Here is a 27,307-nt window from a genome sequence, read left to right as displayed (position 1 = left end):
ATGCCACATGTCGCCAAAGCACCGCACTCGTTAGCAGGCTAGCTAAACTGAAAAAGTTAAGCTAACACGGTCACAACTCAAAATAATCGTTCAGCACAAACGCCAAACATGCGACAACCTACACAAGCGACCACCGCTGCCACCAATGTAGCCGTCTGCATTGAGGGTTCTTGGCAGGCATGAAATATTAAAAAGGAGACGGGACGACTGTGGACCGTTAAAGCTCAGCAACAGCGTGGCTCCTTCATTGCGTGTTCCTGTCAGCACGCACATACACACAAGCGGGAGCCCGTCGCTCCTCACCTCCTGTGTACGGCAACACAACAGTGCCAAAATTAACCCTGTGCAGCCTCACAGTAAATAAAGGAAATAAAGATAAAGCAAAGACATCAGAAAGTTTGTTACAATAATAAACAACATTTTTAGAATAGAATAGAGCCTTTATTGTCATCGCACATATAGACTCACACACATACACTCATCTTCAACCGCTTAGTCCAATTAAGGGTGGCGGGGGACTGGAGCCTATCCCAACAGTCATAGAACGCGAGGCGGGGTACACCCAGGACAGGACGCCAGTCTGTCACGGGGTCACAAACAGACAAACAAACACAGTCACACCCACTCGCACACCTACAGACAATTTAAAGACTCCAGTCCACCTAATCCGCATGTCTTTGGATGTGGGAGGAAACTGGAGCACCCGGAGGAAACCCAGGCAAACACAGGTAGATCATGCAAACGCAATACAGAAAGACCACAAGTGGGAATTGAGCCCATGACCTTCCCACACATATATACATACAACCCCTGGCAAAAATGATGGAATCACCGGCCTCGGAGGATGTTCATTCAGTTGTTTAATTTTGTAGAAAAAAAGCAGATCACAGACATGACACAAAACTAAAGTCATTTCAAATGGCAGCTTTCTGGCTTTAAGAAACACTATAAGAAATCAGGAAAAAAAATTGTGGCAGTCAGTAACGGTTACTTTTTTAGACCAAGCAGAGGGAAAAAAATATGGAATCACTCAATTCTGAGGAAAAAATGATGGAATCATGAAAAACAAAAGAACGCTCCAACACATCACTAGTATTTTGTTGCACCACCTCTGGCTTTTCTAACAGCTTGCAGTCTCTGAGGCATGGACTTAATGAGTGACAAACAGTACTCTTCATCAATCTGGCTCCAACTTTCTCTGATTGCTGTTGCCAGATCAGCTTTGCAGGTTGGAGCCTTGTCATGGACCATTTTCTTCAACTTCCACCAAAGATTTTCAATTGGATTAAGATCCGGACTGTTTGCAGGCCATGACATTGACCCTATGCCATAACACTGACCCTATGTGTCTTTTTGCAAGGAATGTTTTCACAGTTTTCGCTCTATGGCAAGATGCATTATCATCTTGAAAAATGATTTCATCATCCCCAAACATCCTTTCAATTGATGGGATAAGAAAAGTGTCCAAAATATCAATGTAAACTTGTGCATTTATTGATGATGTAATGACAGCCATCTCCCCAGTGCCTTTACCTGACATGCAGCCCCATATCATCAATGACTGTGGAAATTTACATGTTCTCTTCAGGCAGTCATCTTTATAAATCTCATTGGAACGGCACCAAACAAAAGTTCCAGCATCATCACCTTGCCCAATGCAGATTCGAGATTCATCACTGAATATGACTTTCATCCAGTCATCCACAGTCCACGATTGCTTTTCCTTAGCCCATTGTAACCTTGTTTTTTTCTGTTTAGGTGTTAATGATGGCTTTCGTTTAGCTTTTCTGTATGTAAATCCCATTTCCTTTAGGCGGTTTCTTACAGTTCGGTCACAGACGTTGACTCCAGTTTCCTCCCATTTGTTCCTCATTTGTTTTGTTGTACATTTTTCGATTTTTGAGACATATTGCTTTAAGTTTTCTGTCTTGACGCTTTGATGTCTTCCTTGGTCTACCAGTATGTTTGCCTTTAACAACCTTCCCATGTTGTTTGTATTTGGTCCAGAGTTTAGACACAGCTGACTGTGAACAACCAACATCTTTTACAACATTGCATGATGATTTACTCTCTTTTAAGAGTTTGATAATCCTCTCCTTTGTTTCAATTGATATCTCTCGTGTTGGAGCCATGATTCATGTCAGTCTACTTGGTGCAACAGCTCTCCAAGGTGTGATCACTCCTTTTTAGATGCAGACTAATGAGCAAATCTGATTTGATGCAGGTGTTAGTTTTGGGGATGAAAGTTTACAGGGTGATTCCATAATTTATTCCTCAGAATTGAGTGATTCCATATTTTTTTCCCTCTGCTTGGTCTAAAAAAGTAACTGCTACTGACTGCCACAATTTGATTGTGGGAGGAAACCGGAGTGCCCAGAGGAAACCCACGCAGACATGGGAGAACATGCAAACTTCACACAGAAAGGCCGGGAATCAATCCCATGACCTTCATGCTGTGAGGCACCAGTGCTAACCACTAAGCTACTGTGCCGCCCTGAATTAATTTTACCTCATGTTGTTTGGCAATCACAGCCAAGTTAAAGCACTAATTTGCACACTTGTGCATCTCAGTTCATAATTTGTAACATGGCATTCAACTGCTTTGTTCACTTCTATAAATTCAAAGCTAAATTTTGGGGTAAAACGTTCCAAAAAGAATTGCTACATGAGCAATTTAGGGCTATTATAATAAATAAATATGTTATTCATGGTAAATATGTGATTTCAATCAAGCAATGTCAACAGGTGATTGTAATCATGATCTGACACAAACGTAGTATTCACGCAAGGCTGACGCATTCATTGACAAACATTGACAAACTCTAGTCTGTCAACAAATGCATGTGAAAATGATTGAAAGGCTTAAAACAATGTTCCTCAAAGAAAGATTGGATGGGATTTGCATAATTCTTCCTCTACAGTATATAATAATAAAGAAATCTGGAGGAATTTCAGTACATAGAGGACAAGATCTCAAGGCTAAGGTAAAACTTGTGATCTCCGATCCCTCAGGCAGCAGAGCATTATGAGCAGTTATTCATCAATATCTGATATAACCACATGGACAAGAAATTACTGTTTATTCAGGAACTGTGCATGTTGAACTGTGTACCCTTCCCAGGTATTCCCTGGTTCTCTTAGTGGTCTGCTGAGGTTACACTGCCACCTACAGGTAATATCTTTGTTAGCACATATCATTACAAACATACCTCCAAATTTGACCTATTGGTGGTGCTAGAGTGAAACTTGGTTTGAAAAAAAATAGCAAAAATAAAAAACAACAGGACTGTTTGCAGTAAGTGTACCAAATTTTAAAGCTTTTTCCACTAAATTACACACTCACGGGTGGAGGTAATTTTTATATCACCAATCTTGGGCCTATTTATAGATGGGCATTAAAAAAAAAACCAATACAGCTGTCCTGAATTTGATCTATTACCTTACTGGAACACTCGGAAATACACCCGGGGAAATGAGACATCCAATACATCTGAGGATAAGAGACATCCGACATATAAGGCCACATCTTTACAGGTTTCATGTGCTCACTGAAAGTTATCAGTCAGGCCGTATTTAATGAAACATTATGATATGAACAAAACAAAAGAAAAGCAGCTCACAGGCCTTTTCCAGACTCCATGTAAAGACAGCTGGTGTAAACATTCTCTTAAAGCTACACTGTGTCAGACAGAGGTGTCAAGTAACGAACTACAAATACTTCGTTACTGTACTTAAGTACACTTTTTAGGTATTTATACTTTACTCAATTACTTATTTTTCTGCCTACTTCTGACTTCTACTCATTACATTTTCACACAAGTATCTGTACTTTCTATTCCTTACATTTTTAAAACAAACAGCCTCGTTACTCTTGGCTTCAGTTTAATGTTTATATATATATATATATATATATATATATATATACGAGGTCTGTCAATAAAGTATAGGTCCTTTTATTTTTTTCAAAAACTATATGGATTTCATTCATGTTTTTACGTCAGACATGCTTGAACCCTCGTGCGCATGTGTGAGTTTTTCCGTTGCAGTGTCGGCTCGCAGCTGCTGCGACGCTCCGCCACAGGAAAAACACCTCCGTTGGAAGCCTTAAGGACAAGTTGGAACATGTCCAGCTGTTAAACAATTTCTCATATACTCACTCCACTGAAAGCCATCAAAAGCCGCCTGGATTTTACAAATGGTTATCAACACGGAGGTGTTTTTCCTGTGCCGCCGCACCGCGCCGGCTGCGTCCCGACGTGCGGATGGGTCTTTCATTAAAAAATCTCCTTTAACAGTGGAATATCCGGATAAAATGCTGAAACCGACTTCTTCTGAAACTTCTCTGTTCTCTCACGACGTCCTGGATCAATAGAGCCTGAAATGTGGAGGTTTTCAGCTTGAAACAGGCTGACGACGGCGGCTGAGAGCGCTGAGCGACGTCTCGCACCGTGGGAAGTCCTTAAAGCGACAGTATCACCTCAAAATCTCTCATCAACCGTTAAAATTTTCACTGAAAACCAGCTTAATTTTTCGAACCGTGTCCACTTCGATGTGTCTCACAGGTTTAGAAAAAATTTTGATCAAACAAAGCACCAGTCTCTCAGCAACTTCTCAGACAAAGGAATTCCGATGAGGGGGCGGGACGACTCCTCCCACAAGGAGTGCTCACAGGCGAATGACGTCACCGACAGGCGTGGAAAAACTCACGCATGCGCACGAGGGTTCAAGCATGTCTGACGTAAAAAAATATGAATGAAATCCATATAGTTTTTGAAAAAAATAAAAAGGACCTATACTTTATGGACAGACCTCGTATATATATATATTTCACGTCATGTGCGCCTGTGATCAACTTTTCTGCAGCGCGGCTTTGCTTTGAACCGTGAACCAATGGAAGCAGTGGTTTGCAGATTGAAGCAATGCTTCGACCGATTGCTTCGTTTATTCTTTCTTTCTTTCGCTTAATTTTCCCCCGCTAAAACCCTAAAGAGCATACTTCGTGAGTATTATTTACCTTTTCTATGTTAAACCGACCTGTTATGGTCTTCTGAAACAGTTGATAGATGTATTTTATAACTTTAAAACGGGAGCGATGCTAACGCGTTAGCATGTCTATGGCATTTTCAATGTTAAAACTTAGCATTAAGCATTTGCAGCTCTCGTCACATTCGGGTGCATTTGTTTTCAAATTGTAATATTTCTTAAATTTATTTTTGTTTATATATTAATAATCTAATGATTATTATATACAATTTTAGAGAAAGAGACAAAAAGAACCTGAATAGAAACACAACAGAAAATATAAAAGCAACTAACAATGAACATACATAAATAAATACATACATAAATGTTTCCTGTGAACACCGAGTGACTCTTACTCCTCCACTTCATCCCTGTCTTATTTAATGACAGTTTGTTTCAGTCAAACCATATTTTCAATGTGTTAATTTCTTCAGTTATTTCCTCCAGAACTATCTGACAAACTGGAAAACTGCTGCATCCTAGTAAGAGCAGAATACTACTGGAATGAATCTGAATAAGGAAAGTTTTTTTTTTTTCCTTCACTAAATGGATGCTGCACTCACTGCAGTTTATTGTCTGGAATAGTCCCAGATTACATTTCAGAGCTTCTAGAATTGAAACATTTCCGTGCAGGTGGTGTTGGGGGGTAATTTTGGGTTTTGGGTCTTGGGCCACATGTAGAACGAATCAGTTTTTAAATTAAGCTTTCAATTCATATATATATATATATATATATATATATATATATATATATATATATATATATATATATATATATATATTTAAGGTTACTTTATACTTTTATACTTTAAGTAAGTTTTGGAGCACATACTTTTTCACTTTTACTTGAGTAAAGAGGTCAAGTTGATACTTCAACTATTACCAGAGTGTTTTTAAACTGCAGTATCTATACTTCTACTAAGTAACAAATGTGTGTACTTTTGACACCACTGGTGTCAGATTTAATGTTATCTGGTGGTGATGAACAAAACTGGATCTGGTTTGTTAGCTATTTGAAAGTATTACATTTATTTGTGAACTTTAAAATCAGTTTGGGGTTGTCATATACGCCATCAAATACTATCAAGAGGGTAGGACCAGTGGCCCCTCCCCATTTTGGGCTACTGTACCAACATGGCAGTGCAACTTGGCGGCCTCCATGAGGGGGGGCCTGCTCCCATATGCATATGAACAGCTCATTCTACGTTTATGAAAACTCACTGATTCATTGGTACAGGCTGCTGACTGCTATGTTCTATTTCTGTGAATAAACCCTCTTAAATCCTACACACTGTAACATTAAACTTGTTCCAAATCCTGCAGACACTTCAACAAAATGCTTTCCAATTTTGAACTCATTTGGCTCTTAATGTGATGTTGCAATCACAAAATACTGTCTTTACTTTTCCCAAAACAGAGCCTGTAATCATTTTCCATGCATCTCATATCTTTGTCACACAGTTAATGAATGCCAAGTAATTTTGCTGCCGAAGACGAGTTATAGCTTTAGATTTATCACCGCGTTGAGCAAAACACAAGAACTATGTAGATGAATGCTCTGATGAATAATGGAAAATAATTATTCATGAGTGGTGGTACAGTACAGTAAGTACTTGTTTGGATGCACATAAAACAACAGTAAAGTAAGACGACATCGCTGCATGCTGCAAAGGGATGTTTTTTGTCTTTTTCCCTGCAAATTTTAGAGGTCCCAGCAAGGACTCTGCTCTGTATTCTGTCATCTCCTGCACCACTTCCTTGTGTCTGTATCATAAAAATGCTACATGGATATGTGCATTTTTCACATTTCCCACTTTTGGAGCAATTTTCTGTTGCTGCGAAAGCTGTAAGGTAATTTCATCAATAACCGTCAGCGTAGGTAACATCACCTCATGCTGCCAGATGCCGGCTGCGTTGCAGAGAGCGCTAATACAATCAGCGGACGAAATGTCACAACAAAAACATCAGACTCCCCCTCCATCCTTTCCACTCCACATAAGGAGGGAGGGCAAATACATTCAAATTCTGATGTTTAATGAAACATGATGATCTTGATATACAAAGGCCTCAGGTTCGTGTGTGAGTCCATGCATATTCACAAAGTAACAGACGTGTGCACAGACACACTTCTGTATGCCTCCTGGTCTTTTTTCAGGAGGTTGTTATTCAATTTGTCCATTCACTATCTCACTGATTGTACATCTTCTGGGCCATGTGTCCTCAGGGGACTGTTAATGGCAGTGTAAGTGAAAACATAAAATATAGAGGGAAGCAGCAAAGATTCCAGGAAATGGGAATGATATAGTCTGAACGGATATAAGGCACCATATGTTCATACAAACAGCATTTAGTGAATAAAGGTTCCAGCCTTAAACAAAAAATACTGTATAATGGACTGTTTTAAATACTAATAAAATGAGTCTGTGCTGTTTTATTTGAAATTTAAGGAACCATTTTTCCCTCTATCAGTAACACAGGCTTCACGACAGAGCATCAGTGCAAGTGATGAACACATGAATGCTCATTATTTGCATTTAATGTTGCTCTTTTAGAGGCCGATAGAGGTGACAAAATGTCTAGAACACTAGACTAGACACTAGAAAATGCAGAAAGCATTCAGATGTAGAAAAACAAAACACCTGTTCAACTCCAGGTAGTTGTGTCAAAAACAATTTGCACATTGAGAAACACCTGCAGACACACAGAATACAAACAGAACTTACAGCACATCAATCAATCAATCAATCAACTTGTTTCTTATATAGCGCCAAATCACAACAAACAGTTGCCCCAAGGCGCTCCACATTGCAAGGCAAGGCCATACAATAATTATGAAAAACCCCAACGGTCAAAACGACCCCCTATGAGCAAGCACTTGGCCACAGTGGGAAGGAAAAACTCCCTTTTAACAGGAAGAAACCTCCAGCAGAACCAGGCTCAGGGAGGGGCAGTCTTCTGCTGAGACTGGTTGGGGCTGAGGGAAAGAACCAGGAAAAAGAGATCGATCACTAATGATTAAATGCAGAGTGATGCATACGGAGCAAAAAGAGAAAGAAACAGTGCATCATGGGAACCCCCCCACAGTCTACGTCTAAAGCAACATAACCAAGGGATGGTCCAGGGTCACCCGATCCAGCCCTAACTATAAGCCTTAGCGAAAAGGAAAGTTTTAAGCCTAATCTTAAAAGTAGAGAGGGTATCTGTCTCCCTGATCTGAATTGGGAGCTGGTTCCACAGGAGAGGAGCCTGAAAGCTGAAGGCTCTGCCTCCCATTCTACTCTTACAAACCCTAGCAACTACAAGTAAGCCCGCAGTCTGAGAGCGAAGCGCTCTAATGGGGTAATATGGTACTACGAGGTCCCTAAGATAAGATGGGACCTGATTATTCAAAACCTTATAAGTAAGAAGAAGAATTTGAAATTCTATTCTAGCATTAACAGGAAGCCAATGAAGGGAGGCCAACACGGGTGAGATATGCTCTCTCCTGCTAGTCCCCGTCAGTACTCTAGCTGCAGCATTCTGAACCAACTGAAGGCTTTTTAGGGAACTTTTAGGACAACCTGATAATAATGAATTACAATAGTCCAGCCTAGAGGAAATAAATGCATGAATTAGTTTTTCAGCATCACTCTGAGACAAGACCTTTCTGATTTTAGAGATATTGCGTAAATGCAAAAAGGCAGTCCTACATATTTGTTTAATATGCGCTTTGAATGACATATCCTGATCAAAAATAACTCCAAGATTTCTCACAGTATTACCAGAGATCAGGGAAATGCCATCCAGAGTAACGATCTGGTTAGACACCATGCTTCTAAGATTTGTGGGGCCAAGTACAATAACTTCAGTTTTATCTGAGTTTAAAAGCAGGAAATTAGAGGTCATCCATGTCTTTATGTCTGTAAGACAATCCTGCAGTTTAGCTAATTGGTGTGTATCCTCTGGCTTCATGGATAGATAAAGCTGGGTATCATCTGCGTAACAATGAAAATTTAAGCAATACCGTCTAATAATACTGCCCAAGGGAAGCATGTATAAAGTGAATAAAATTGGTCCTAGCACAGAACCTTGTGGAACTCCATAATTAACTTTAGTCTGTGAAGAAGATTCCCCATTTACATGAACAAACTGTAATCTATTAGACAAATATGATTCAAACCACCGCAGCGCAATGCCTTTAATACCTATGGCATGCTCTAATCTCTGTAATAAAATTTTATGGTCAACAGTATCAAAAGCAGCACTGAGGTCCAACAGAACAAGCACAGAGATAAGTCCACTGTCCGAAGCCATAAGAAGATCATTTGTAACCTTCACTAATGCTGTTTCTGTACTATGATGAATTCTAAAACCTGACTGAAACTCTTCAAATAGACCATTCCTCTGCAGGTGATCAGTTAGCTGTTTTACAACTACCCTCTCAAGAATCTTTGAGAGAAAAGGAAGGTTGGAGATTGGCCTATAATTAGCTAAGATAGCTGGGTCAAGTGATGGCTTTTTAAGTAATGGTTTAATTACTGCCACCTTAAAGGCCTGTGGTACATAACCAACTAACAAAGATAGATTGATCATATTTAAGATTGAAGCATTAAATAATGGTAGGACTTCCTTGAGCAGCCTGGCAGGAATGGGGTCTAATAAACATGTTGATGGTTTGGATGAAGTAACTAATGAAAATAACTCAGACAGAACAATCGGAGAGAAAGAGTCTAACCAAATACCGGCATCACTGAAAGCAGCCAAAGATAACGATACGTCTTTGGGATGGTTATGAGTAATTTTTTCTCTAATAGTCAAAATTTTGTTAGCAAAGAAAGTCATGAAGTCATTACTAGTTAAAGTTAATGGAATACTCAGCTCAATAGAGCTCTGACTCTTTGTCAGCCTGGCTACAGTGCTGAAAAGAAACCTGGGGTTGTTCTTATTTTCTTCAATTAGTGATGAGTAGAAAGATGTCCTAGCTTCACGAAGGGCTTTCTTATAGAGCAACAAACTCTTTTTCCAGGCTAAGTGAAGATCTTCTAAATTAGTGAGACGCCACTTCCTCTCCAACTTACGGGTTATCTGCTTTAAGCTACGAGTTTGTGAGTTATACCACGGAGTCAGACACTTCTGATTTAAAGCTCTCTTGCAACAAATTGATCATGTGTCTGCTGCAGATTCACACACACACACACACACACACACACACACACACACACACACACGCACACACACACACACAAACACACACACACACTTTGCAAAGTTTCACAACACAAGGGAACTACTAAGAAAAGAAAGTCCAGATGACCTGAACTGACGTGCACTCTTTAGTGCACTGAAAAAAAAAACATTAAAATTTGTATGTTTATATATATATATATATATATATATATATATATATATATATTATTCATTTGAAATTTGCAAGATGTTTTTGGTGCAACTACTTGTTAAATTTATGCAGATGGGGTTTTTTTCATTTGTAATTATTTTCTGCTTTTGCTGTTGTTGATTTAATTGTGAAGTGTGTCATCTATCAGCCACCGTAAGCCTCCAGCTCTCACTAATGTTGTTGTCCTTTCAGCGGCTCCCGTTTTTTTTTTTTCGTTCATACAACCATCAACTCAATCAATCAATCAACTTTTTTCTTGTATAGCGCCAAATCACAACAAACAGTTGCCCCAAGGCGCTCCACATTGCAAGGCAAGGCCATACAATAATTATGAAACACAGTCTACGTCTAAAGCAACATAACCAAGGGATGGTCCAGGGTCACCCGATCCAGCCCTAACTATAAGCCTTAGCGAAAAGGAAAGTTTTAAGCCTAATCTTAAAAGTAGAGAGGGTATCTGTCTCCCTGATCTGAATTGGGAGCTGGTTCCACAGGAGAGGAGCCTGAAAGCTGAAGGCTCTGCCTCCCATTCTACTCTTACAAACCCTAGGAACTACAAGTAAGCCCGCAGTCTGAGAGCGAAGCGCTCTAATGGGGTAATATGGTACTATGAGGTCCCTAAGATAAGATGGGACCTGATTATTCAAAACCTTATAAGTAAGAAGAAGAATTTTAAATTCTATTCTAGCATTAACAGGAAGCCAATGAAGGGAGGCCAACACGGGTGAGATATGCTCTCTCCTGCTAGTCCCCGTCAGTACTCTAGCTGCAGCATTCTGAACCAACTGAAGGCTTTTTAGGGAACTTTTAGGACAACCTGATAATAATGAATTACAATAGTCCAGCCTAGAGGAAACAAATGCATGAATTAGTTTTTCAGCATCACTCTGAGACAAGACCTTTCTGATTTTAGAGATATTGCGTAAATGCAAAAAGGCAGTCCTACATATTTGTTTAATATGCGCTTTGAATGACATATCCTGATCAAAAATAACTCCAAGATTTCTCACAGTATTACTAGAGATCAGGGAAATGCCATCCAGAGTAACGATCTGGTTAGACACCATGCTTCTAAGATTTGTGGGGCCAAGTACAATAACTTCAGTTTTATCTGAGTTTAAAAGCAGGAAATTAGAGGTCATCCATGTCTTTATGTCTGTAAGACAATCCTGCAGTTTAGCTAATTGGTGCGTATCCTCTGGCTTCATGGATAGATAAAGCTGGGTATCATCTGCGTAACAATGAAAATTTAAGCAATACCGTCTAATAATACTGCCCAAGGGAAGCATGTATAAAGTGAATAAAATTGGTCCTAGCACAGAACCTTGTGGAACTCCATAATTAACTTTAGTCTGTGAAGAAGATTCCCCATTTACATGAACAAACTGTAATCTATTAGACAAATATGATTCAAACCACCGCAGCGCAATGCCTTTAATACCTATGACATGCTCTAATCTCTGTAATAAAATTTTATGGTCAACAGTATCAAAAGCAGCACTGAGGTCTAACAGAACAAGCACAGAGATAAGTCCACTGTCCGAAGCCATAAGAAGATCATTTGTAACCTTCATGAACCTTGATGAATTCTAAAACCTGACTGAAACTCTTCAAATAGACCATTCCTCTGCAGGTGATCAGTTAGCTGTTTTACAACTACCCTCTCAAGAATCTTTGAGAGAAAAGGAAGGTTGGAGATTGGCCTATAATTAGCTAAGATAGCTGGGTCAAGTGATGGCTTTTTAAGTAATGGTTTAATTACTGCCACCTTAAAGGCCTGTGGTACATAACCAACTAACAAAGATAGATTGATCATATTTAAGATTGAAGCATTAAATAATGGTAGGACTTCCTTGAGCAGCCTGGCAGGAATGGGGTCTAATAAGCATGTTGATGGTTTGGATGAAGTAACTAATGAAAATAACTCAGACAGAACAATCGGAGAGAAAGAGTCTAACCAAATACCGGCATCACTGAAAGCAGCCAAAGATAACGATACATCTTTGGGATGGTTATGAGTAATTTTTTCTCTAATAGTCAAAATTTTGTTAGCAAAGAAAGTCATGAAGTCATTACTAGTTAAAGTTAATGGAATACTCAGCTCAATAGAGCTCTGACTCTTTGTCAGCCTGGCTACAGTGCTGAAAAGAAACCTGGGGTTGTTCTTATTTTCTTCAATTAGTGATGAGTAGAAAGATGTCCTAGCTTCATGAAGGGCTTTCTTATAGAGCAACAAACTCTTTTTCCAGGCTAAGTGAAGATCTTCTAAATTAGTGAGACGCCATTTCCTCTCCAACTTACGGGTTATCTGCTTTAAGCTACGAGTTTGTGAGTTATACCACGGAGTCAGACACTTCTGATTTAAAGCTCTCTTTTTCAGAGGAGCTACAGCATCCAAAGTTGTCTTCAATGAGGATGTAAAACTATTGACGAGATACTCTATCTCACTTACAGAGTTTAGGTAGCTACTCTGCTCTGTGTTGGTATATGACATTAGAGAACATAAAGAAGGAATCATATCCTTAAACCTAGTTACAGCGCTTTCTGAAAGACTTCTAGTGTAATGAAACTTATTCCCCACTGCAGGGTAGTCCATCAGGGTAAATGTTATTAAAAAATGATCAGACAAAAGGGAGTTTTCAGGGAATACTGTTAAGTCTTCTATTTCCATACCATAAGTCAGAACAAGATCTAAAATATGATTAAAGTGGTGGGTGGACTCATTTACTTTTTGAGCAAAGCCGATAGAGTCTAATAATAGATTAAATGCAGTGTTGAGGCTGTCATTTTCAGCATCTGTGTGGATGTTAAAATCGCCCACTATAATTATCTTATCTGAGCTAAGCACTAAGTCAGACAAAAGGTCTGAAAATTCACAGAGAAACTCACAGTAACGACCAGGTGGACGATAGATAATAACAAATAAAACTGGTTTTTGGGACTTCCAATTTGGATGGACAAGACTAAGAGACAAGCTTTCAAATGAATTAAAGCTCTGTCTAGGTTTTTGATTAATTAATAAGCTGGAATGGAAGATTGCTGCTAATCCTCCGCCCCGGCCCGTGCTACGAGCATTCTGACAGTTAGTGTGACTCGGGGGTGTTGACTCATTTAAACTAACATATTCATCCTGCTGTAACCAGGTTTCTGTTAGGCAGAATAAATCAATATGTTGATCAATTATTATATCATTTACCAACAGGGACTTAGAAGAAAGAGACCTAATGTTTAATAGACCACATTTAACTGTTTTAGTCTGTGGTGCAATTGAAGGTGCTATATTATTTTTTCTTTTTGAATTTTTATGCTTAAATAGATTTTTGCTAGTTATTGGTGGTCTGGGAGCAGGCACCGTCTCTACGGGGATGGGGTAATAGGGGGATGGCAGGGGGAGAGAAGCTGCAGAGAGGTGTATAAGACCACAGCTCTGCTTCCTGGTCCCAACGCTAGACAGTCACAGTTTGGAGGATCCCAAAAAATTGGCCAGATTTCTAGAAATGAGAGCTGCTCCATCCAAAGTGGGATGGATGCCGTCTCTCCTAACAAGACCAGGTTTTCCCCAGAAGCTTTGCCAATTATCAATGAAGCCCACCTCATTTTTTGGACACCACTCAGACAGCCAGCAATTCAAGGAGAACATGCGGCTAAACATGTCACTCCCGGTCTGATTGGGGAGGGGCCCAGAGAAAACAACAGAGTCCGACATTGTTTTTGCAAAGTTACACACCGATTCAATGTTAATTTTAGTGACCTCCGATTGGCGTAACCGAGTGTCATTACTGCCGACGTGAATTACAATCTTACCAAATTTACGCTTAGCCTTAGCCAGCAATTTCAAATGTCCTTCGATGTCGCCTGCTCTGGCCCCCGGAAGACAATTGACAATGGTTGCTGGTGTCGCTAACTTCACATTTCTCAAAACAGAGTCGCCAATAACCAGAGTTTGATCCTCGGCGAGTGTATCGTCGAGTGGGGAAAAACGGTTAGAGATGTGAACGGGTTGACGGTGTACACGGGGCTTCTGTTTAGGGCTACGCTTCCTCCTCACAGTCACCCAGTCAGCCTGCCTTCCCGACTGCACGGGGTCTGCCAGGGGGGAACTAACGGCGGCTAAGCTACCTTGGTCCGCACCGACTACAGGGGCCTGGCTAGCTGTAGAATTTTCCACGGTGCGGAGCCGAGCCTCCAATTCGCCCAGCCTGGCCTCCAAAGCTACGAATAAGCTGCACTTATTACATGTACCGTTACTGCTAAAAGAGGCCGAGGAATAACTAAACATTTCACACCCAGAGCAGAAAAGTACGGGAGAGACAGGAGAAGCCGCCATGCTAAAACGGCTAAGAGCTAGTAGCTACGCTAAGCTAGCGGATTCCCAAACAGGGAATCCGACACTAGACAGGCTGTGGAGCAGCACAGGTAACGCACGACAACAGTACCAGATCCACATTGGTGTTTGGCACAAGTTTCACACTGGATGTCCTTCCTGACTCAACTCCAGTGTTACCTGGAGAAACACACACAGCCGCTGGTGTTCCAAAGAGATCTCCCATCCAAGTACTAACCAGGTCCTGCACTGCTTAGCTTCTGAGATCTGACGGGGTCAGACTGACACAGAGCAGACCAGCTGCACAGATCTACGTAATACGTGGATGAAAATTTTAATATGGTAGATGTACTATTCATTATTTTCTCAGAGCCTGTGGGTCATTACAGTGCCAATACAAAGCATCATGCTGAGTTGCTAGGTAGGTCATGTGACACTCCATCCTAAAGCTGTCCACCCACAGAGACAAAAACAAAATCCATACAGCACATTACAACCCCAAATCAGAAAAGGCTGCTATTATATGGGGAAAAAAAAATTAAAAAAAAATGCAGTGACCATGTTTTGTGTGGTCAACTTCATTTCATGTCATAAAGACATGCCTGTTCTTAAAAGCTTTTTCTTAATTTTTTTTCTTTTTACTGTGTTTTTTGTGCTTTTATGGTAGCGCCTTGAGATTTGCTTGCCAAATGTAAGGTGCTTTATAAATAAAAATTATTATTATTATTATTATTATTAGTTCATTTTTTAAATTTCTTAATTTAACCACGTTAGTCCCATTGTGAGCGAGATCTCTTTTGCAAGGGAGACTTGGAAAATGATAAAGTTTCCAATTCACCTAACCTGCATGTCTTTTAAATGTGGGAGGAAACCCATACACACACACACACACACACACACACACAGGGAGAACATGCAAACTCCACACAGAAAGGCCACAGGTGGGAATCAATCCCACAACCTTCTTGCTGTGAGACAACAGTGCTAACCACTAAGCCACCATGCTGCCAATGCTGTTAATACTAGAGCTCTTGGTGAAATTCTATTGTACCTGCATTAATGGTAAATGTCCACCAGGTGGAGGTAATGTTCCATTTCAAGAACCACGATGATGAACCTGTTGTTTATAGTAGAAGATGCATCCATTCCTGAGTTTTAGACCTGCAACACATTCCAAATAAGTTAGCACAAGGGCAATTTATTCTAAATATTATTGATTAAATCAACACTTTTAAAGGCAGTTTTGTTGAGACAAGTCAGGAATTGGATACATGAACATTTCCAAGTCACTGAATGTGACTAAGAAATCCAAGCCGTACAGTACTATATGGTAAAGCTGCGTTAACTTGGCAAGCTGGAAGAAGACTCGTGAGGAAAGACACTAAGATTTTTTATACAGACTTTTTTCTACAGACTCTTTTAATTTCGTTGTACCTTGTGTATAATGACAATAAAAAGCATTCTGTTCTATTCTATTACATCCAAACAACTCTGAAGGAGTTACAGACGTCTGTTGTGGTTGGAGGTGCAACTTTTATCTGTTGCATCACCAGTTATACAACTTCAGGGTGAAGTGATATAGTGGAGGATTTTCTTGAAAAAGAACCATTTTAGGTGGCGTTTGGCAGAAGGCATATGGGAAAACCCCCGGCTGAGATTTGATCTGTATTATTGTTTTATAATCGTTGTCTACTCTAACATGAAGATGTGAATGGGGATGCAGCAGGCAAATACTGCATTGTTAGATATATTTGTGTGTTCAATTATGGTTTTCTTTATTTGTTTTCTGTACTCGTTTTGGTATTAGTTATTTTACTTAGGATTGTATTCTTAGTTTTCACTCTTATTCTCACGTTCCTTTGTTCTCTGTTGGTATGTGCATGTCAAACCGGATTTAACCAGTTTTTTACCATTTAGGACAAAGAGAGTTAGGTTACATTATACATCATATACAACCCCTGGCAAAAATTATGGAATCACTGGCCTCGCAGGATGTTCATTCAGTTGTTTAATTTTGTAGAAAAAAAGCAGATCACAGACATGACACAAAACTAAAGTCATTTCAAATGGCAACTTTCTGACTTTAAGAAACACTATAAGAAATCAGGAAAAAAAATTGTGGCAGTCAGTAACGGTTACTTTTTTAGACCAAGCAGAGGGAAAAAAATATGGAATCACTCAATTCTGAGGAATAAATTATGGAATCACCCTGTAAATTTTCATCCCCAAAACTAACACCTCCATCAAATCAGATCTGCTCGTTAGTCTGCATCTAAAAAGGAGTGATCACACCTTGGAGAGCTGTTGCACCAAGTGGACTGACATGAATCATGGCTCCAACACGAGAGATGTCAATTGAAACAAAGGAGAGGATTATCAAACTCTTAAAAGAGGGTAAATCATCACGCAATGTTGCAAAAGATGTTGGTTGTTCACAGTCAGCTGTGTCTAAACTCTGGACCAAATACAAACAACATGGGAAGGTTGTTAAAGGCAAACATACTGGTAGACCAAGGAAGACATCAAAGCATCAAGACAGAAAACTTAAAACAATATGTCTCAAAAATCGAAAATGCACAACAAAACAAATGAGGAACGAATGGGAGGAAACTGGAGTCAACGTCTGTGACGATTCATGATTCCATAATTTATTCCTCAGAATTGAGTGATTCCATATTTTTTTCCTCTGCTTGGTCTAAAAAAGTAACCGTTACTGACTGCCACAATTTTTTTTCCTGATTTCTTATAATGTTTCTTAAAGCCAGAAAGTTGCCATTTGAAATGACTTTAGTTTTGTGTCATGTCTGTGATCTGCTTTTTTTCTACAAAATTAAACAACTGAATGAACATCCTCCAAGGTCGGTGATTCCATCATTTTTGCCAGGAGTTGTATGTTCCATTAATGCGCGGGTCCTGGTCAGGGGGCTGGCCCTCCCTCCAATGCGCACGGGGGCCAATAAGGAAAGGATTTTGCAAAATAAGGTCCGCCTCTGTCACACCTATGAAATGTTTTATAAAAACTGTTTGTGTCCATTGTTCAGGATTCTGTAAGGGCGGATCTCGTCTGTGAGAGAAGTTCTACAGAATCCTGGCCTGATATTTTTTTCACTGTGACTTTGAATACATTTTAAAGTGCAGAATAGTTTGAGTTTGTACTTTGTGATGGGCAGTGTTACAGATAGAACTTTTTTTTTTAGATTTTTGCAAGTTTATTACAAAAAAAACTAAAATTACATGTACATAAGAATTCACAGTCTTTGCCATGAAGCTCAAAATTGAGCTCAGGTGCCTCCTGTTTCCATTGATCATCCTTGAGATGTTTCTACGGCTTATTGGAGTCCACCTGGGGTAAATTCAGTTGATTGGACATGATTTGGAAAGACACACACCTGTCTACATATAAGATCCCACAGTTGACAGTCAGAGCACAAACCAAGCATGAAGTCAGAGGAATTGTCTGTAGAAGAAAAAGAAGATCCTTTATTGTACATATATACAATGAAATTTGTCTTAGTTTAACAAAACTGAAGTTATTAATGCATGAGATTGTGATTTATGAGATTGTAAAATGTTTCTATATTTTGCTGACTTGCCACATTTTACAACTTTTGGAGTTGTGTTATAACTCATTGATTTATTATTATCATTATTAAAGAACATCTACTTTGTCTGGGGTTGGGGCTCGCACGCGAGCGCCTGGTGGTCGGGTCTTAGCCCATGGGGCCTGGCCGGGCTCAGCCCAAAAGAGCGACGTGGGCCCGCCCTCCTGTGGGTTCACCACCTGCAGAGGGGGCCATGGGGGTCGGGTGCAGAGAGGATTGGGTGGCGGTCGAGGGCGGGTGGCCCGGCGGCCCGGTCCGTGCTCACAGCCCCTGGCTGTTGGGACATGGAATGTCACCTCGCTGGGGGGGAAGGAGCCTGAGCTTGTGTGGGAGGTTGAGAGATACTGACTAGAGATAGTCAGGCTCACCTCCACTCACAGCTTGGGCTGTGGTACCCAACTCCTGGAGAGGGGCTGGACGCTTAATTTTTCTGGTGTTGCCCACGGGGAGAGGCGGAGAGCTGGGGTCGCATTGCTTATTGCTCCCCAGCTCAGTCGCCATGTGTTGGAGTTTACTCCAGTGAATGAGAGGGTCGCGTCCCTACGCTTTCGGGTTGGGCACAGGTCTCTCACCGTTGTCTCAGCCTACGGGCCGAGTGGCAGTGCAGAGTACCCAACCTTCTTGGAGTCCCTGGGAGGGGTACTAGATAGCGCTCCAACTGGGGAGTCCATTGTTCTCCTGGAGGATTTCAACGCCCACGTGGGCGGCGACAGTGAGACCTGGAGGGGGGTGATCGGGAAGCACGGCCTCGATCTGAACCCGAGTGGTGTTCAGTTGTTCTGAACACCACTGACTTCTGTGCTAGTCACAGTTTGTCCATCACGAACACCATGTTCGAGCACAAGGGTGTCCATAAGTGCACGTGGCACCAGGAAACCCTGAGCCGGAGGTCGATGATCGACTTTGTAGTCGTATCATCTGACCTTCGGCCACGTGTCTCGGACACTCGAGTGAAGAGAGGGGCAGAGCTGTCGACCGATCACCACCTGGTGGTGAGTTGGATCCGCTGGGAGGGGAGGAAGCCGATCAGACCTGACAGGCCCACACGTATCGTGAGGGTCTGCTGGGAACGACTGGCGGAACCCTCTGTCAGCGAGGTCTTCAACTCCCACCTCCAGGAGAGCTTCTCCCAGATCCCGGGGGAGGTTGGAGACATGGAGTCCGAGTGGACCATGTTCTCCACCTCCATTGTTGATGCGGCCGCTCGTAGCTGTGGTCACAAGGTCTCTGGTGCCTGTCGCGGCGGCAATCCCCGAACCCGGTGGTGGACGCCAGAAGTAAGGGAAGCTGTCAAGCTGAAGAAGGAGTCCTACTTATCTCTGTTGGTAGGTGGGACCCCAGAGGCAGCTGACAGGTACCGACAGGCCAAGCGTGCCGCAGCCCGTGTGGTCACAGAGGCAAAAACACGGGTCTGGGAGGAATTCGGGGAGGCCATGGAGGAAGACTATCGGTCGGCCTCGAAGAGATTCTGGTAAACCGTCTGGCGCCTCAGGAGGTGGAAGCAGCTCTCCACCAGCACTGTTTACAGTGTGGGTGGGGAGCTGTTGAGCCTGACTGGGGATGTTGTCGGGCGGTGGAAGGAATACTTCGAGGATCTCCTCAATCCCATCGTCACGTCTTCCAAAGAGGAAGCAGAGACTGGGGACTCAGAGGCGGACTCATCGATTACCCAGGCCGAAGTCACCGAGGTGGTTAGAAAGCTCCTCGGTGGCAAGGCTCCTGGGGTGGATGAAATCCCTCCTGACTACCTTAAGTCTCTGGATGTTGTGGGACTGTCTTGGCTGACACGCCTCTGCCACTTTGCGTGGCAATCGGGGACAGTACCTCTGGATTGGCAGACCGGGGTGGTGGTCCCTCTGTTTAAGAAGGGGGACCGGAGGGTGTGTTCCAACTATAGGGGGATCACACTCCTCAGCCTCCCCGGTAAGGTCTATTCCAGAGTACTGGAGAGGAGAATTCGACCGATGGTTGAACCTCGGATTCAGGAGGAGCAGTGTGATTTTCGTCCTGGTCGCGGCACACTGGACCAGCTCTACACACTCCATCGGGTGTTCGAGGGTTCATGGGAGTTCGCCCAACCAGTCCACATGTGTTTTTGGATCTGGAGAAGGCGTTCGACCGTGTCCCTCGGGACGCCCTGTGGGGGGTGCTACGGGAGTACGGGGTCCGGGGTCCTTTGCTAATGGCTATCTGGTCCCTGTACGACCAGAGCAGGAGCTTGGTTCGCATTGCCGGCAGTAAGTCAAACCTGTTTCCAGTGCACGTTGGCCTCCGCCAGGGCTGCCCTTTGTCACCGGTTCTGGACATTATTTTTATGGACAGAATTTCTAGGCGCAGTCAGGGTGTAGAGGGGGTCTGGTTTGGGAACCACAGAATCTCGTCTCTGCTGTTTGCGGACGATGTGGTTCTGTTGGCGTCGTCAAATTAGGACCTTCAGCGTGCACTGGGGCTGTTTGCAGCCGAGTGTGAAGCGTGTGGGATGAAAATCAGCACCTCCAAATCCGAGGCCATGGTTCTCGACCGGAAAAAGGTGCTTTGCCTTCTTCAGGTCGGTGGCGTGTCCTTGCCTCAAGTGGAGTAGTTTAAGTATCTTGGGGTCTTGTTCACGAGTGAGGGACGGATGGAGCGTGAGATCGATAGACGGATCGGTGCAGCATCTGCAGTGATGCGGTCACTGTATTGGACCATCGTGGTGAAGAGAGAGCTGAGTAGGGGGGCAAAGCTCTCGATTTACTGATCGATCTGTGTTCTGATCCTCACCTATGGTCATGAGATTTGGCTCATGACCCAAAGAACGAGATCGCGAGTACAAGCAGCCAAGAAGAGTTTCCTCCGCAGGGTGGCTGGGCACTCCCTTAGAGATAGGGTGAGGAGCTCGGTCACTCGGGAGGAGCTCAGAGTCGAGCCGCTGCTCCTCCACATCGAAAGGAGTCAGTTGAGGTGGCTCGGGCATCTCTTCCGGATGTCCCCTGGACACCTCGCTGGAGAGGTGTTCCGGGCACGTCCCATTGGGAGGAGGCCCCGGGGAAGACCCAGGACATGCTGGAGGGACTACATCTCTCAGCTGGCTTGGGAACACCTTGGGGTTCCCCCGGAGGAGCTGGGGGAGTTGTGTGTGGATCGGGAGGTCTGGGCCACTTTGCTTGAGCTACTGCCCCCGTGACCCGACTCCGGATAAAGCGGAAGAAAATGGATGGATGGTTGGATGGATCTACTTTGTCCCAGACAGGTAAACGGGAATACAAAAGCTGCATTCATTGGAAAAGAGGACTTTGGAACATTGAGCAACCGTCCAGTACTTTTTACTCCTTTGCTCAGGTTCTGACATTGTCTCTGGTTCAGGAGTGGCTTGAGAGTAGGAATGCAACACTTGGAGTCCATTTCATGGACATGTCGGTTCTTGATGCACTGACTCCAGGCTCATTCCACTCGTTGTGAAACTCCCCAAGTTCTTGAATCAGCTTTGCTTGATAATCTTCTCAAGGTCACAGTCATCCCTTTTGCTCGTACATCTTTTCTGAACACATTTTCCCCTTTCAGTCAACTGTAGATCTCAGAGACAGGATTATCTTGAGGCACAAGTCTGGGAAGGGTAGAGAAACATTTCTACTGCCGTGAAGATCCCAATGAGCAGAGTGGTCTCCACCATCCGTAAATGGCAGAAGTTTGGATCTACCAGGACTTTTCCTAGAGCTGGCTGCCCATCTAAACTGAGTGATGAACTGAGGGAAAAGGGCCTTAGTCAGGGAGGTGACCAAGAACCCAATGGTCACTCTGTCAGAGCTCCAGCATTCCTCTGTGGAGAGAGGAGAACCTTCAAGAAGGACAATCATCTCTGCAGCAATCCACCAATCAGGCCTGTATAGTAGAGTGGCCAGACGGAAGCCACTCCTTGGTAAAAGGCACATGGCAGCCCGCCTGGTGTTTGACAAAAGGCACCTGAAGGACTCTCAGACCAGGAGAAACAAAATTCTCTGGTCTGATGAGACAAAGATTGAACTCTTTGGCATCATGTTTGGAGGAAACCAGGCACCATCCCTACAGTGAAGCATGGTGGTGGCAGCATCATGCTGTGGGGATGTTTGTCAGCGGCAGGAACTGGTGCACCAAGCTTGTGGCATCATATTCAAGAAGACTTGAAGCTGTAATTGCTGCCAAAGGTGCATCAGCACAGTACTAAGCAACGTCTGAGAATAACATGTCATTTCTTAGTTTTTTATTTTCAATAGTTTTGCAAATATTAAAAAAAAACTTTTTGATGTTGTCATTATGGGATGTTGTGAGCACAATTTTTGATGGAAAAAATTAATTCACTCCATTTTGGAATAAGGTGGTAACATAACAAATTGTGGAAAAAGTGAGGCGCTGTGAATACTTTCCAGATGCATGGTGACTCACAAATGAAATGAAGTTGACCACAAAAAAAACATGAAATATGTTGGGTTCATATGGTCTTCAATGAAATAGAAGTCAAAGGACCACTGCATTGTATTTTTTTCCATATTGTCCCAACTTTTTTTGATTTGGGTTTGTACATGTAATGAATGAGCAACACCCATATCTAACTTTCGTAATGCGCTAGGTTGTATATGCAACTGGTCCATTCATTTATCACTGGACCTAACAGTGGATAACAGTTTGATAGGTAACATTATTTTGTCTCGTATCCTACAATAAATCTTTGCTCACATGTTTGATTTGTGCAGGCTACTCTTGCCCAGGCAGATAGCGGGTATATAATTGGCAAACCAATCTTACATTTGCATTTTATAAGTGTGAACTTCATGCGGAATTTCACAAATTCGACCCAACATCATTTAAAAGCCCGATACTCAAACCATTTATAGTCACCAGCTTTGGAGACATAAATGAGTAGAGTTTGTTTTAAATGCAGTTACTGCAGTGACAGGTTTCAGAGAGAGCCCAAAGTAAGTAAATGCTCCCTCAGCTGATCTGGATCTATTGGTAGAGACACAAAACCAACACTGGATGAGACCAGTGGTCTGACTGGACTGTAGCCAGAGAAGAAATCTAAAGAGGAGCCAAGTGCATATAGAGCTTTAAAGACTTTTGAAGCTGATTCTCCATTACACTAAGAGATAGTGACGCTTTGGACTTCATTGTTGTCTTTTTCAAGTGTTTGTCAGGATTCAGTTTCTGCATGTGGAATGTTTCTTTTTGTAATCCAGCAAACAGATTATTACAGTCATCCAATCCATCTGAAAACAGCGTATACGAAGCAGCCTGACATATAAATCCTACAACTGTTCTTACGAAGATGACAGAATGATTCCAACTGGTGTCACATTTACTCACTGTAACTCAGAGATAACAGCAGAGCGTGTGATTTATTTTATGTTTATGTACCACAAATATCTTGATTTGCTCTACATTCATTTGAAAATACTTTTGGACATGCAGTTGTTTCCACTATTCATTTATCAGACGTAGGGTTGTCGAAAAATAAATAAAATTGACACCCACAGATCTTTTTTTATTTCATTTATATAGCGCCAAATCACAACAGAGTTGAGAGCACTTCACACAGGTAAGGTCTAACCTTACCAACCCCCAGAGCAACAATGGTAAGGAAAAACTCCCTCTGAGGAAGAAACCTCAAGCAGACCAGACTCAAAGGGGTGACCCTCTGCTTGGGCCATGATACAAACATAATTCAGAGAACAATTCACGGACGAATATACAAGAAATGCTATTGGCGCACAGGACAGGAGGATCGCCAACACGAATACAACTCCCATCTCTGGATGGAGCTGCACCTTAAACAGAGAGAAAAAACAGAATCAGGCATCAGAAAGACAAAAAAAAAAATACTGTATAATTTGCCAGCATTAAACAACAAGAAAAATAGAGAAACTATCAATCAATCAATCAATCAATCAATCAATTTTTTTATATAGCGCCAAATCACAACAAACAGTTGCCCCAAGGCGCTTTATATTGTAAGGCAAGGCCATACAATAATTATGTAAAACCCCAACGGTCAAAACGACCCCCTGTGAGCAAGCACTTGGCTACAGTGGGAAGGAAAAACTCCCTTTTAACAGGAAGAAACCTCCAGCAGAACCAGGCTCAGGGAGGGGCAGTCTTCTGCTGGGACTGGTTGGGGCTGAGGGAGAGAACCAGGAAAAAGACATGCTGTGGAGGGGAGCAGAGATCGATCACTAATGATTAAATGCAGAGTGGTGCATACAGAGCAAAAAGAGAAAGAAACAGTGCATCATGGGAACCCCCCAGCAGTCTACGTCTATAGCAGCATAACTAAGGGATGGTTCAGGGTCACCTGATCCAGCCCTAACTATAAGCTTTAGCAAAAAGGAAAGTTTTAAGCCTAATCTTAAAAGTAGAGAGGGTGTCTGTCTCCCTCATCTGAATTGGGAGCTGGTTCCACAGGAGAGGAGCCTGAAAGCTGAAGGCTCTGCCTCCCATTCTACTCTTACAAACCCTAGGAACTACAAGTAAGCCTGCAGTCTGAGAGCGAAGCGCTCTATTGGGGTGATATGGTACTACGAGGTCCCTAAGATAAGATGGGACCTGATTATTCAAAACCTTATAAGTAAGAAGAAGAATTTTAAATTCTATTCTAGAATTAACAGGAAGCCAATGAAGAGAGGCCAATATGGGTGAGATATGCTCTCTCCTTCTAGTCCCCGTCAGTACTCTAGCTGCAGCATTTTGAATTAACTGAAGGCTTTTTAGGGAACTTTTAGGACAACCTGATAATAATGAATTACAATAGTCCAGCCTAGAGGAAATAAATGCATGAATTAGTTTTTCAGCATCACTCTGAGACAAGACCTTTCTGATTTTAGAGATATTGCGTAAATGCAAAAAAGCAGTCCTACATATTTGTTTAATATGCGCTTTGAATGACATATCCTGATCAAAAATGACTCCAAGATTTCTCACAGTATTACTAGAGGTCAGGGTAATGCCATCCAGAGTAAGGATCTGGTTAGACACCAAGTTTCTAAGATTTGTGGGGCCAAGTACAATAACTTCAGTTTTATCTGAGTTTAAAAGCAGGAAATTAGAGGTCATCCATGTCTTTATGTCTGTAAGACAATCCTGCAGTTTAGCTAATTGGTGTGTGTCCTCTGGCTTCATGGATAGATAAAGCTGGGTATCATCTGCGTAACAATGAAAATTTAAGCAATACCGTCTAATAATACTGCCTAAGGGAAGCATGTATAAAGTGAATAAAATTGGTCCTAGCACAGAACCTTGTGGAACTCCATAATTAACTTTAGTCTGTGAAGAAGATTCCCAAACTAGCCCTAAACTTCACTAAAAGACCCAGAATTTGGGTAAAGTTGAGGCCGTGGCCCGCTCCAATTTTCCATTAATGTGCGTCGAATCCCGAATGCATTGCCGAAATCCTAATGCATCCACAATTTCCATAAATGATTTGCAGAGGGGATCAGAAGGCTTATTTATATGAATGTTAAAGTCACCAATGATCAGAATGTTATCTACACTAGTTCACAAGTTAGACATGAACACACCAAATTCATCTAAGAATTCAGAATATGGGCCAGGAGGCCTATATACAGTGACAAAGTAATACGACTGATTTTTATTCTTCTGACCTTGGCAATGTGTAATATCCTGAGCAGAGCGGAGAATCAGATGCTTAAACGAGTGATATTTGTAACCCCTAACAGCTAATAAGCTAAACCTAGATTTATAAATAAGAGCAACAACCCCGCCTTGCTTCGCATCACGAGGGATGTGACTAAATGTATATGCTGGTGGGCAGGCCTCATTTAAGGGGAGGACAGCTGTAGGTTTAAGCCAGGTTTCACATAGCCCAATCATATCTAAGTGATGATCAATAATTAGATCATTGATCAACAATGATTTTGAGGACAGCGATCTTATGTTAATGAGACCCAGTCTAAGGACCTCAGTGGGGTTGACTGTTGAACTGTTTGGGTTTAGGGGTGGTTCCAGAGTAGCATATATAAGATGCCTAGAAGTAGGTGTTGGGAAAGTGTAGTGACACGGACCCACAACAGGGGGCGTAAATGAACGGACAATAGAAGGAGTTAAATTAGAACACTTTACTGTTGTGAATGCCACAACCAAACACAGCAGATTACAGAATGAATACAAGTCAATCAATAAAGGTGTCGTGTGGGCAGGTTCGACGATAGGAGACGCCCGTCTGGAGACGAACCGGAACCACACGATTTCCACCGCCACTGAACCCGAGGGATACTGGAGCCGCCAAGTCCCGAAGTCCCCAGGTGGCCACCGTCTCGGCATGTCGGATCTGGTACTGCTAGCGGAAAACAAAGACAGTCTAGTGTGGGTGTGTGTACACCCAGTAACAATTATGGTGGGAATTCCACCTCCACCTCTCACTCAATATCTTGCAGAGTACCGCAGTGATTCCTCAGTGGAAAAGAGTGCCGTCCAGCACTCACTCAGCTTCCACCGACAGAGGGACCGGTACTCCTGCAAACACTCACAATATACAGATTATATTGTACCACACAAACGGCTGAGGATATTACCTCTCAATCAATCAATCAATCAACTTTTTTTTTATATAGCGCCAAATCACAACAAACAGTTGCCCCAAGGCGCTTTATACTGTAAGGCAAGGCCATACAATAATTATGAAAAACCCCAACGGTCAAAACGACCCCCTGTGAGCAAGCACTTGGCAACAGTGGGAAGGAAAAACTCCCTCTTAACAGGAAGAAACCTCCAGCAGAACCAGGCTCAGGGAGGGGCAGTCTTCTGCTGAGACTGGTTGGGGCTGAGGGAAAGAACCAGGAAAAAGACATGCTGTGGAGGGGGGCAGAGATCGATCACTAATGATTAAATGCGGAGTGATGCATACAGAGCAAAAAGAGAAAGAAACAGTGCATCATGGGAACCCCCCACAGTCTACGTCTAAAGCAGCATAACCAAGGGATAGTCCAGGGTCACCCGATCCAGCCCTAACTATAAGCC

At 42.3% G+C, this 27,307-nt stretch overlaps 1 protein-coding gene and 1 long non-coding RNA gene across 2 annotated transcripts in view; both read right to left on the bottom strand.

Moving 5' to 3' along the window:
* The window catches only part of syt6a (synaptotagmin VIa), a 216,889-nt gene that overhangs the window by 141,201 nt on the left and 48,381 nt on the right, over window positions 1–27,307 (bottom strand). The gene's annotated exons all lie outside the window — the stretch shown is intronic.
* Window positions 653–15,734, bottom strand: LOC117513093. The gene is made up of 2 exons (XR_004561453.1): window positions 15,685–15,734; window positions 653–783 (listed from the first exon to the last, which is right to left on the bottom strand). It is a non-coding gene; the product is annotated as an uncharacterized LOC117513093 (long non-coding RNA).

Source organism: Thalassophryne amazonica, chromosome 6 (assembly GCF_902500255.1).
Source record: "Thalassophryne amazonica chromosome 6, fThaAma1.1, whole genome shotgun sequence".
Classification (NCBI taxonomy): Eukaryota; Metazoa; Chordata; class Actinopteri; order Batrachoidiformes; family Batrachoididae; genus Thalassophryne; species Thalassophryne amazonica.
This window is presented reverse-complemented; position numbering and strand designations above follow the sequence as displayed.